Consider the following 13,443-nt stretch of genomic DNA (forward strand, 5'->3'; position numbering starts at 1 on the left):
TTGAATTTAAGTCATAAACCAAAGACTTCACTTTGACATAACTCTTCCCAAGAATAGAAGTCTGTGACATGTGGTTGCCTGGCAAATCTTGTCCATCTCTGATTGTGAGAGAAATGAGGTCAATGGCTGACAGATGTGATCCAGCCTTCCTGTTACCAGGGCTGGTTCTGCTGCTGGTACAGACTGCAGCCACTAGTCCCTAGGGTCTTGGAGGGCTGGGAGCAAGTAGCAGGATTCAGCCATGTTTTCAGAGGAGATGACAAAGAGAAAACTCCTAATATCCCACAGCTGGCTTTCAGCCAACAGGGTTCAATCCTGTTCTCTCAAAAGGGCCTGGACTGTGGTGCTTCACTTCATTAAAAATTCTTCTACTTACTGTTTTTTTTACTATTCCCTCTCATTTTTCAGTGTTGTCTTGCTCTGCCCAAAAAACCCCTATGCTGAATGAGGTTTTGCTCCAGCCTATGCATGTGGGGACATGGACAGCCACAGCAGCTGGGGGCTCTCAGACTGTCCACATGCTGTGATGTAGTGGCAGAGGGTTTAAATTCAACCCCAGGAAATACAGCTATTACCTGAGGTGGCCACCACTTGCATGATATCAGGTCTCCCACTGACTAATTTCTGAATAAACTCTCTTTAGAGGCTGGCAGAGTGATCCCTGGGGACCTCCTTATGCTGCTATTAGCAGGAGGCAATGCCTCTGGAAATGAAGCTTCACCAGGCTGCTGAAGCCACAGATGAAAGGCAGGCAGCAGGGCTAGGATGGAAATATCAGCGAGCAGCTGTGTGAGCACCACTTGGACCTTCCCCATTTGTGCTCAGTCCCTTGCTGGCTCAGAGGAGCAGTGATGGGCTGCATCCCTGTCTTTGGGATCCTGTAGTCTCCTGCACACCCTTTAGCATCCCTCTGCCCTCCCCTGGGGGTTTGTGCTTGACTCATGAGCAGTTGAAGGCACCCTCCACTTCATGGCTGTAGTGACCTTGCACCAGAGCAGCCTCCTGATGCAGCCCCCTGCACACAGACCTGCAAATCTCTTGATTTCTCCTGGCTTCCTCATTTCTGGTGTCAAATCTCTGAGAAACTGACTGACCATATTAAGGAAATTCAACCTGTCAAACAGGAACAGAAGGACTTTGCCCCTCAAACCCTTAAAAAATATTGAAATTCACTCGAATAAGCAAAAAAATGACTGAGCTGTCACACATGAGGCACATGAATCATCTTCAGGGAGGAAAGCAATTCTGGGGATGTCTGGGCTTGAAGTTAACTGTAGTTAACATTATAATGACTCATACCACATATGCGTCATATCGTTTTTCATTAAGAGCAGCATTCTGATGTCCTGTTACTAACTGGAAGCTGTAATTGTGCTCCCAAAGCTTTGGGATGGGAACTTGTCTTGCTCATAAGTTCTTTCTTAGTGTCAAAGGCATTATCAGCCTTCAAATATTAAAATAATAATAATGCTAACAACAACAATTATTCTCAGATCAAACACTTCATTCAAGTGACAAATTGAGACGGGCTTTGGAGCTGTCATCCCTAGAAGTGCCATGATTTTAGTAGGGAGAAAATGGATAAATTGAGGGCAGGCACCTCCAGAGAGGCCATTCTTCTGTTCTCAGCTCATTAATGTCAAACCAGGCTCTTCAGCCCATTTCTGATCCTCAGACAAGGTCAAAATTTCCATTTCTGTCTCTCCACAGAAAGACCTTGGATTCCTTTTCTATAACCCTATGACCCCCTCATCATCCCCCCAACAAATTTTTTGATGTGCAAATCCATGCTAGTCAGGCATGGACATCAGCTCCAGCAGCCCAAGCCACTCAGCCAACATTGCCCAGACCAGCCCATGTGTCACCAAGCCTCTTTTTGTCTGTACTTGCCAGGGACCAGAGCTAGCACTGACCCTTCACCCTGAGAAACAGGGTTCTGGAGGCTGGCGGAGTTTGGGGTGTCAGAGTGAAGGGGTAATGTTGCACAAGAGATGCAATACAAAGATGGATAAATTTGGGGCAACAAATACAAGGGATTAAGGGAATGAAGTAATGGCAACCCATTGAGGACAACCTCAATTTTTTGAGGGCAGAAGCTGCAGCTTTTGTGGGCTCAGCCCATTACAGTTGGCCAGGGGAAGTGTCACAGCTCTGGGATGATGTCAGCTCCTCCAGTCAGACCAGCCCTCTCCAGTATTTCAGCCTTGCTCTTGCCCTGTGAGGTCAGCCAGGCTGTTTTGGGGGCTGCCTGCAGTCTGTTGGGGTGGGTCTGGAGGACAGTGGGCACACTCAAGGCAATGCTAACAGACCACGCCTCTGTCCCAATGCCAAAGTACTCAAACTATATCAACATTTGATGAATGGTGGGAGAAAATTACCAGGAAATGGGAGGTAAAGGTGAGGAGATCCCCGGGAACAACCTGTCACAGGGAAAAATTGGAGAGATGTAGCTCTGGGATATGAGCCAAGGATGCACTGAGCTGCCAGGGGAACATTTTTGGGTGCCTACGCCGCAGCTGTGTTTTGATGGTAGCATAACTCCACTTCCCAGAGGGCTGCCACGGGCTTTGAAGGACAACTGGTGTCACTTGTTGGCCATGGTTGCCTTGGTTTTGTGGTGGTAGAGCTATGACACCATTCAGGGATGGAGTCCTCCGTGGGGGATTACAATGAGCAGTCCTGAAATTCCTTCTGCTGGAGCTTGCAGAATACCATAAGAGGTTGGATACCATAAGAGGTTGTTCAGAAACCTCTGTGTAGTTGGGAAGCACCTGTCCAGCTCAGACCTGTCCGGGGATAAGGCTTTGCAGAGATGGGTGAGAAACCCTGGTACAGAGCAGCAGCAGATGTGCTATAGCAAGATGGACTTCCTGTGGCTGCCTTTGGGGTCTCGTGTTCTCAGGGCAAGGGCTCCTCCAGGCTCTGGGCCTTACTAAATCTTGTGCTGTCAGCTTAAAACCACTTTTCATAAACAAATTGTCCTCCAGCATAATGACAACATTGAATCTGGGTGTGAGTAGAGTAGCTAAGGGCTATGCTGGAGTTACTGTATCAAACTGCAGGAAGAGAAAAAACACAATCTGGAAGATACCTGCGGTGTTAAACACACGCTACCCTGCTATCTGAAAAAACAGATCAGCCAAAAATATTATTATCAAACTTTACAAAATATACCACCTATGGGCTGGAGGAGGCAAAAGAAAGTACAGCTCAAAGGGAAATATTTATAGAAGAAGTGATGAACTACAAAAACAAGTTGCTTACATTTGAAGCTCCCTCTCAATCATTGTAGCAGGACAAGGTCAGTACTCTCTCTGCTGAAGAGCAAGCGCTGTCATGGGTGGCACTGATGCACCATCTGAAATCCATAGCAGGCCAATAATAATTCACATTGGCTGCTGAAATACCTTGTAGAGGCTAGATTGGCAGGAGGAAGAGTCTTACAAACCTTGGGAGGTGAGATTGCCTGGAGATAGAGACAAAAACACAATAGCAGTGGGGTCCAGAGGGAAACAGCAGTCATGAAAATTGCCCATTGAACTTTGCCTCCCTAACCCCAGGACATCCATCCCCCAAGCTGGACCTGTGACAAGGCTGCAGCATCCACAGCCATTTGGGTACCACAGAGTCAGACAAGCTCCAAAGTACATTCAGAAGCAGACAGGCCATGGTAGGAAGCTTGAATCTAAGGAGAAGTGGCCAATATATTTGTTTTCTTGTGGATGCTTGGTTGTAAAAGCAAACTGTGCACAAAGTCCATATAGCTACTTGTTTTTTATTTGGGTCCCTTCTCAGGGTTATAGATTTGGCTACATCATTAACTGCCTCAATCTCAGACTAGAGATCATTTATAAACAGGAAAGTATTTCAAGAGTTGAATGTGCCAGGCTATGATATAAATGGTTATAGTTTGGAGGGACTGTGCTATAATCAATTGACTCAGGATACCGTTTTCTGTGAGACACAGATACAATCTCATAAAAACATTTCTAAAAGGTGAGAATACAAAATAAAAATATTTTAAAAGCCTCTCTCTCATCAATGCATTTCTAATACAGCATTTCTAATACAGCATGTCAAATCCATCAGCACAAATGGCATCATTGCTGCCCCAAAGGCCTGCCTGCCCTTTTCCTTCACCTCCCTGCACCAGCTGGTGAGACCCACATGTGAGACCCTGTGTGCCTGGGGCCACAGTTCAGGGCCTGAGCAGGTACAGCCTGAGCACCGAATGATTGTGTAGCTTCTGATTCAGGTGTCCCAGACAGGGTCATCTCATAGCAGCATGTCCAGGACATGTGGCTGGACATAATTCCCTATTGCAGCGTCTCTCAGTGGTCCAAAGGTCCCATGTTTTCAAAAATAAGCCTCTGCTCCAGACTGCTGTGCCAACTTCGCAAAGTTGCTCATATTTGACTTTTCACAACTTAGTATCATTGCCCAGCACTGCACCCCATACCAGTGTGATTTCAAAGCTTCAGGGTCCTGCAGCACCTCTGCTGGCTCTGGAAACAGGGAAGGTAGGGGACCAAAGTGCATTCTGTGTTTTCAGCCAATAGTGCAATTTGCACAGGCTGTACCCTGATTTACTGCACCCCCTGATGACCATGCAAGAGCAGTAAACACCTACATGGCCATTTGGCTCAATTATTGTAATCCCCTCTCCACAGGGCTTCTCCACGGTGCCTTGCAGGTTGTTCTGGAAGCAGCAGCACACTGTCTCACTGGCTGGAGCTTCATTATCATATCATCTTCACTTCTGCCACCTGTAAAGCAGTGGATTGATTGACTTGGTCTCACTAGTCCCTAAAGCCTTCATCAATGTTTATTGTGGATGTCTTAAAATCCCATTTTCCATCCACACAGGAACTGCCTGTCAAATCTTGTCAAACCCCTGTCCTCACCTTAGCTCTCTCTGCTCTTTCAGCAGTGCTGCTATAGAGCAGGAAGGGCGGGTCCCTGAAGACACTGCACGATTCGTATTATTCTTGTTTCTCACCCAGCTGCAATGTAATTTGTAATGGTAATTACTGAAGTAATTACCATTTTCTAACACCCAGAGATGTCAGTGACAGGCAGTATGCTGGCAGCAGGTATTGCATGGACATGAAAAAGGGAAATGTAGAGGGCATATCTGGATGCTGCACATAATAGCACAAAGCCAGAAGTGCACTCAGAAGAGCACTCAGCAGAAGTGCCTTTGAGAGAGCTCAGAGATAGAATGGTCAGGAGACCAGGAAGAATGATCAGAAGCTAAACAGAAAAGAGAGGAAGGATAGAGTTAGGGAGGATGAGAAGTTCAAACCTGATTCAAGGAGAAGCCAATAGAGAGAAAACAATTGATATCGAATCCTGGAGATGGAAGCAGGTGCTACTGAGCATGGGCTGAAGAAAGCAGAGATAAAAGAGCATGGTTGGGAGCTGCAAAGTAGATGCTATTAAAGCATTATTTTGACCAGCACCTCATTAGATCTAGAGTTGTTCATGCACTGGAGCAAGCCAGACCCTAGAAAGGCCAGGCAGAACTGATTGGCACAACTTGGACATGAGCTGGGTGTGCAAGGAGAGGGATGGAGGATGGATGAAGGTGCTCACTCCAAGCTTCGGTCACAGTGTGGGGAGCATCACCAGGAGAACATCACCCTGTTGGTATGGTAGCTTTTTAGCATTCTCCTTGCCATCCTCTTTTTCCCTCCTGTTCTGCACCAACTTCCTTTAATTTGCTCATTAAAGGGAGCTGGGTTATTACAACAAATTGTGGCATTTTCTCTTTAAACCTGTGGCACAGCCAGAGCCCTGAAATTGCCCTGAACTCTAATGGGTACAATCCTGGCTCAAATAAATTATTGGCAAGCTTCTCATTGTCTATTGCAGAGTCAAGATTTCACCTCAGATGGACCCTATCTTTCAATCAAAGGTATTATTCTTAATATTCATTAAAATTCTATCTAATCCTAGCTTTAAAAGGGGCAAACTCTGAAATTCATTAAGAGTTGTATAAAAAGCAGAAAGAACCAGTCAGGAAAAGTGCCTTATTTGAGAGGCTAAGGAATGCCACCTTAAATTGACCTTAAATTGGCCAGGTCTGAGAAGTGGGACAACTTGGTGCTGGAGCCCACTGGGAACATGACCTCCCTGGCTGTGAGTGGCTATGGAGCTGGTGGGAACTCCTCCAGCTCCCCATGGTTTTGCTCTTGTAGCTCCTTGCCTTTCCCAAGGGTCCCAGTGCTAACGCAGAAGAGGGCAGGTGAAGGAGGCAGCACAGAGCTACAGATGCTAGGAAGTGGCCAGCTAATGCCTTTGCTTCACCTTCTCTTCTTCCTTAAACCTCCTTCAGGTATCCATGCACACAGACATGCTCTTGCTCATGGTGCTTCCCCCAGCTGCCATCCCCAGCAGCTCAGCCCATAGCCATACTGTGGTCACAGGGCAGTCTGCTCTCTATGACCTTGCAGGCCTCACCTGTGGCACACCTTGTTATCCTGTGTTGTGTCCATCTGCCATCCCCCAAAGCCTCTCCCAGGAAAACCTTGAAAGAGTGCAGCCATCAGTGGGGAGGGGCTGCTGCCTGTTCTGCCAACAGTTCTGCTCATCCAGGGGTCTGGTGGTGATCATCCACCCTTCATCACTCTTTGAGACTAGGGTTGCAAAAGGCACTCTGTGCTCATGAGGGACAGCCCAGAGCCCAGCTCCTTACCACATGTGGGGCTGCCACAGCTGACCTTTCCAAGGACCTCAGCTGCATTCCCAACTCTGGGATAGCACAGCATTTACATAGGGAGCTGTGCTGGTTCTCAGCTCCCCAAGACTTCTCCAGGCTGGAAGCATGCCAGACACTGGCTGCAGCTCACAGACTGCCAGCAGACTTCAATGCCTGTGTGAAAGAAGGATAAGGGTGACAAGCAAACACGGGAACCCTCTTGGCTGGCTGATGCCCACCCTCCTCCAGCACGGTGTCTGCTGTTGGCTAAGCAGCCATGTGCAACTCCTTTCCCTTCATGGCCTCTGCTTGCAGATTAGGAGGTCACCCAAGAAGTGGCAAGAAATCCAGAGGCCACCATATTCCTGACAAAAACCAGCCCTGGTTTTGCACTTCACTCAATGTGTCATCCCCACCACAGCCTGCACTTCACTGCACACATGTGCAAAGCCCCACAGGCTGCTTGTGACTCACTGCTGGCATCTGATGGTGTTCCAGCCTTCAAATCCAGCACTCACCAGGCCATCGAGAGAACATCCCAAGAAGTTGCCCAAGGATTTGCTGTTATGTGCCTGGAGAAGCAGCCCCTTCTGGCAGCGAGGAGGCAGCTGGCAGGGAGAGCCAGTGCAGACAGCCTTGGCGTTAGCTCTGGAATAAAAAAAACTACCAAAAGGAAAAAAAAATATCTTGAAGGCAGGAAGGGGGAGAAATTAAATGGAAGAAACTGTCCAGGTGAACTCTGCAAGGGTGTTTCTCCAGACTAAAGGCTGGGATCAAGTCACAGAATTAGAGACATTTGGCTGAAAAACTAGTGAGTTGCCTCAGTCAGGAGCTGAATCCCTGATACCATAGTATTTTCTGGCCCTCAGATGTGAACCAAATGCCTTGGGTCTGTCCTTTGGTCACTTTATTTCAGTGTAGGCACCCTAGATCCTCTGCTTGTGTTTGCAGGTGCTGTAATTTCTTATGCATTTCCATGAGGCTCATATAAATAAAAAATATTTCTTCATCAAATAAGTATCAGTGCATTATTCACAGGCTGCAGCTGTAGGAGGTTGCTTGACCTCTGTGAAAAGCCTTGGTTTGGTACATTAGACAAACAATTTTTCACTGTCTCTTGTGTTTCTCTGCATCTGTTAATTCCTTTATTTTTATTTCTAAAACTGTCCCATCAGACTGAATGACTCCTAAATCCCTGTTCTCTCTCTCTGTGCATTCTGAATTTCAGATTTAACCCTAGGAGTGCTACTGTTGTCTGAAGCCAGAAGGAAGGCTGCCAACAGTCTCCATGTTCTCTTCTCCCAAACATCACCTGCTTTTTGCAGATATGAAACACACTGGATGAAACTCATTAGGTTCCCATAATCGTATCCATAAGATAATCCATCAGTACTCCTGAAACATCAGGGAAGCAGCCATCTTCTGCTTCTTCCAGTTAATTCCCTGAGAACTGTTCTCCTGTCTCCCCTGTTGTCTTGCTAGATTCTGTTTTTCTCTATCACTCCCTTGTCCCTCTCTTGCTTCCAGAGCCTGGCACTGTTGCTCCTTGTGCTCCTTTCCTTAAACTGTGTCCATAATTCTCTTATTTCTTACTCTCTACCTCTTCTTGCTTTCTTCTCCTGGCCTCTCCACTCTGCTTTCTCCTTACTTCTATGTCTTAATAAATTGTATACTGTCATTTACAACTATAACGATGATGAAAGACCTGAGATGTGAAAATAGCTGGCATCGGCTTCCTACCTGTCCCTTCCCTCCTCCCCTCACACCCCAGGCATATTTCATTTTTCCACGTCTCCTACAGCCAGAGCAGCAGAGATTCAGCCTAGCTGGGGAGCATCCACGTCGTGCCAGCAGATGCAAAAGTGACGAAGGCTGTCAGAAAGGGCCAGCTCCCCTGGCTAAGCTCCTTTGGGAAGCTGTGATATTGCAGCTGGGGAAAGGTGCGGGCTGGCTTTGGAATACTTTCCACCCAGCCATCGCCAAGTGCTCTGCAGTGATAGGCAAATTGCTTTATCTCTGTGACACAGATGGAGAAGTTGAAACAAATCATTGGGCTCTGTAATGAGTGAGAGGGACACAGGCAGAGTGCTTTCCCTTTATGCTGTGATGGAAATATCACTCAAGGGGCCTGGCCCCAGGGACCAGCCATAGTTGAGCTTGACTCTCCCAGTGGGAGCAGTAGCAAACTTTTCACGGCAAATCTGGAATCTGCAATGTGAAATTCAGCCGAAACTTTGACACTCTTCTGCCTCTAGCTTGCTGAGGTGGCAGAGGGCTGACACTGGGAGCCCATGCCAAGGCTGGACCTCGGCCGCAGCACACTGCCTGCTGGAGAAAGCTGAGGGGAGCAGCCCTTTAGCAGGGAATCTGACAGAGCAAATCAACCCAGCAGTAGATATAACCCTGGTATGGCAAATACCATGAGAGGCAGACACAGCTCACATAGCCTCACACAGACTCTCACCTTCTCATTACCCAGACCCCAGGGAACAGATAGATTTATTAGAAGTTGATCCAAGCAGTCCCTGGACAAACCCAGCCCATCATCTCACTTTGGCCATAGCTACAGGCCAGGCCCACAGAGCCACAGCCACAGCTCTGAAATTAGCAGTTTTCCTTGCTTTAAATTAGGGGATTTTAGTTACCTCTCTTCTTCAAGTGTTTTTGGCTGTCCCTCCTCTTGAAATACCTGCATCTGTTCTTATATTGTTTGTGTCATTCTTGATGATCTCAGTAAATCAAGCAAGTAACCAAGTGTTGGCTGAACATTAGCCATGCTGGAGATGCTTTTCCAGTAGTATAAGCTGTTTCGATAAGATAATGAGAAATTAGTCAAGCATTCATGAACAGATGCTCTTCCTTCTGAAGAACACAGGGCTCACTTCATTGTTTGAACAAATCTTTCTACTAAGCCACTTCTAGCTGCTAAGGTGCTGATTTGATGTGACGTGTACCATTTGTCTTCATAACAGTTTCCAAGTTGAGTGCTACAAACTGAAGCCTGCTGACACTCATGGGCTGTTTTGGCTGAGTCAGACACACTTTGCAGCAAGTGCCTTCAGTAGATGGGAAGAAAACTTTGTGATGTGGCCACATTGAAAGTGGTGGCATCCTCTTTTCAGTGTCTCCCACCACTGCTCTTGCAGGGCCACTAGGGGTGAGATCCACAAAGCCAGTGGCTGTTCTTGTGTTGGTTCTGAGGAGCACATAGACCAGTCCTCTGTTTTCTTTCCTCTGTGGAAAGCATTCACAGCTCTCCATGAGGGCACAGTGTGACACAAGGATGGAGGGTTATCCTTACTGTAGGTCATCTTCATGGCAGTGGATCCAATGGTGTGGATACTGATCAGGGACAGACACCTGGATCCAATATTTTTGTCCATTTGGATCCAATATTTTTGTCCATTTGCAATAACGAGTGAGAAATTTAATGTCTTCTCAAGAGGACAAACTCAAAAAGCAGGTCAGTGCTGGTTCAACCACATGATATAAAGTCATGCTGTCTTTACCCAGTATTTGTTGGGAGAAATTAAAAAGTGGAAAATAGATTTTCTTTTGTGTATCAGGAATCCCTGTGGGGAAAAAAAAAGAAACTACTTGTATCCAACTTGCATTTCTGGAATGAAAGCAAACACTGGAGTTTGGAGCCTCAGTGGCTTCATTCACATAGATCAAATTCTCGATAAAAAGTTGATAAATTGATACCTCTGCTTGTGAATCCAAAAGCTACAGCTCTTCACATGAGGTCTGGATGATCCCAGGCTCTCAGGACCTTTATTTAATATCTGTCAGGCTCTAGTCATTTACTCTTGTCCAGAGTCTCAAAGCTTTAAACATCAAGCACAGACCCATGCTGCTCACTCCCTGGGGTCTTGTTTCTAGGCTTAGCACAGTTTTGTGCTGCTGAAATCCTGGCCACTTGCACCAAAATCCATAAAAAAGAGGTAATTTTTCTGAATGTATGGATCTCTCGATTGTTCTTACAGCTCTTAGGCTATCTTGTATTACGGTTCTTTTATTTGGTACAAGAATGTAGAGCATATGAAGCTATAACCCAGCCCATTCTTTTCCTTCAAGGCTGCACACCCAAAGCTCCAGTTTTTTAGCCCCATTTCTCTCCCTGGGATGCTACATTTATTCCTTGTTGTCTGATGTGAACTCAGTCATGGACATCATGGGGCACAGGAATCAATTATAAAGAGCAGAAATAGCCTCCACACACAGTGGGAACAGCTCTCTAATTCAGAGCCCTTATTATAGATCAGAGGCCATAAAATTCAAAGTCCGTATAGACCGTAAGAGATTGTGGTCTCTGGATTTCCTCTGAAGCATGCTATGGCAGGTAGAAAAAGACATGTCTGTCATGTGAGAAAAGAATTATTTAACCCTTGCCAGCCTGGGGTGGACCAGAGTGGTGGAAAGATGGGTGTATGAAGGTGGGGCCAGGTTAAGGCAGGACACATTAGCCCAGATACTTTTACATCTGGGTCCTGCAGCAGCAACAGATGACTTGATTAGGATTGGTGCTGGATCTCCAGGGCTGGTTGGAATAATTGTCTCTCTTGCCCTGAAAATGCACTCTCATCTCTCAGAAAATTATTTCCTGTGTCAATGGGCATCTTCTCACTCACTGATTTACCTTCTACTTTAGTGGAAGTATTAACAGGCAAAGGGGTTCATCAGGTAGGTCTGAGAGACGTTTCTGATCAAAGCCATTGCCTCTCCAAAGCAGAATTATCCTGAATCCTTGGGAAGTCCCCAGTGTTGTGAAAATGTACCTGACCAGGTTGAATTTTATGTCACTGTTTCCCCTGTGGCTCTATGGTGCAGGTGGCAGAGCAGGGATTTCTTCACCTGCTTTCCTGTTTCTATCTCTGCCCCCGGTGCCAGATCCATCCTTTCCTGACACCACTTCCTCAGGATGTGCAGAACCATTACCTGGATCCAAAGATGTTTCCACCAGACTCAGTGCTTCCTGATCATGGCACCTGAAGAAGCAGCCCCTCCTTGGTGCTCCCAGCTGAGGACACTGACATTTGTTGTTTCCTCTCCCCTTTCTGCTGTCAGAGGTTTGCACAGCTCACTGCCCCAGCCCAACAGCTCATCAATGCCACTGTATGTGTGCGAGGCCCCTCAAAGCTGGGGATTAGGGCCTTCACAAGACACCAGTTTTCGGCTGAATGTGCCCCCAACTCCACTGACAAATCTGCAGCAGCAATGACCCAATTTCATCTCTCTCTACCACTCAACCTTAGACAAGCGTGTGGGATTTATTATGCTGGGACTTGTGTTCCTAAGCGTGAGGATGTTGCTATTATCAGCAGTCGACAGGCCATCAAGAAAACATTGCTGTTAAAGTGACAAGCCAGTGGTTAGCATTTCCCAAAAACCCCCATTTGCTGGCAAACAGCCAGAGGAGTACAGCTCCTGCCCATGAACACAGGTTCCTGGAGACCTGGGGGGATCATCCCCCTGACCAGGATGGGATGTGGGTCCCAGCTCTCCAGCATCACTGCTAGAGGATGGACCATTTCTGAGCTGGCTGCTGTGCCCTGCTGCTGGCAGGAGGAAGCCCTGGCTGCCTTGCCAAAGACTTTTTTGGCTGGTGAGAGATAATGACATTCAGTGTGCTGGGGCTGTCCACCATATCAGCATTCTATTTTTTGGAAGAATGTGTGTTAGGCTTGAATAACCTCTAAGCACAGCAGGATAGATCTCAGCATGGAGCATTAGGCCCATGGGCTTCCTAATCTGAGATTACCTAGGAATGGCTACTAGGCAGAAGTCACATCCTTTTTTTTTTCTTTTTTCTTTTTTCTTTTTTTTTTTTAATATTAAAAAAAATTCTTTCTTGTTAAGCCTCCTTTTCAAAAATTATGACCACTGTTCTCAGCATGCCATTTTCCCGGATGATGAAGACACTCTTACACTGTGTCCTCAGTTCTTTCAGAGGAGGATGCCCTGCCAGAAGCATCAAAGGGCCGTCACACACACAGCTGTGTTTGCCAGGCTGGCAAAGAGGAGGTCACCTGCACATGCATTATTTAATGCAAATCCCAGACTGACTCCTCCCTTGAGTGCTTGAGCTGCGCTTCTCTATAATGCAATTGTTTGAAATGTCATGTCAGAAGGACCTTTACCAGCAACTGCTGAAAAAGAGACATTTTGGAAGGGTGCATGTGTTTTAGATCTTTTTAGGGGTTGGTGTCTCAGGGGAAGGGGCTGTTTCCATCACTTTGTGTCTGTTTTCTCTGGGTCAAGGCAGTTCACAGCTGTTTGATTACTTTTCATAACGAATACGGGGTTTCTGTCTGAAATAAAGCAAGTGCACAGGATGTAAATACTTCTCCACAAGGGAAACTAGCCTAAGGTTTCAAGGTATTGAATTTCTCCCTTGTGTACATGGGTGTTTTTGCTTTAAAAATGTGTCACAAAGTAATGGAAAAAAAAAAAAAAGAAAGAGAGGAAAAAAGTGATTAAGTCCATTTGTGACTCAAACAGCCATGTCCAGATATTAAAGACAGATTTTAGCACTTACATCCTCCTTACAGAAAATCCTTCATCTCTCTGAGGTGCTTTAGTGAAGTGCCCAGAGGTATTAAAAGATTGGGGATGATGCACGACCCTGGCTCTGAATGAGCACCCTTGGCTGAAGTTTCATCACAGAAAATCAGGAGCCACCTATTCCCTAAAATTAGATTTTCTGCAGCCTGTTCTTTTCATCCAGGCAATGTCTGAAGCAT

This window comes from Pseudopodoces humilis, chromosome 7 (genome assembly GCF_049639895.1).
Source record: "Pseudopodoces humilis isolate 2021_Gansu_Grassland_sample_001 chromosome 7, ASM4963989v1, whole genome shotgun sequence".
Classification (NCBI taxonomy): Eukaryota; Metazoa; Chordata; class Aves; order Passeriformes; family Paridae; genus Pseudopodoces; species Pseudopodoces humilis.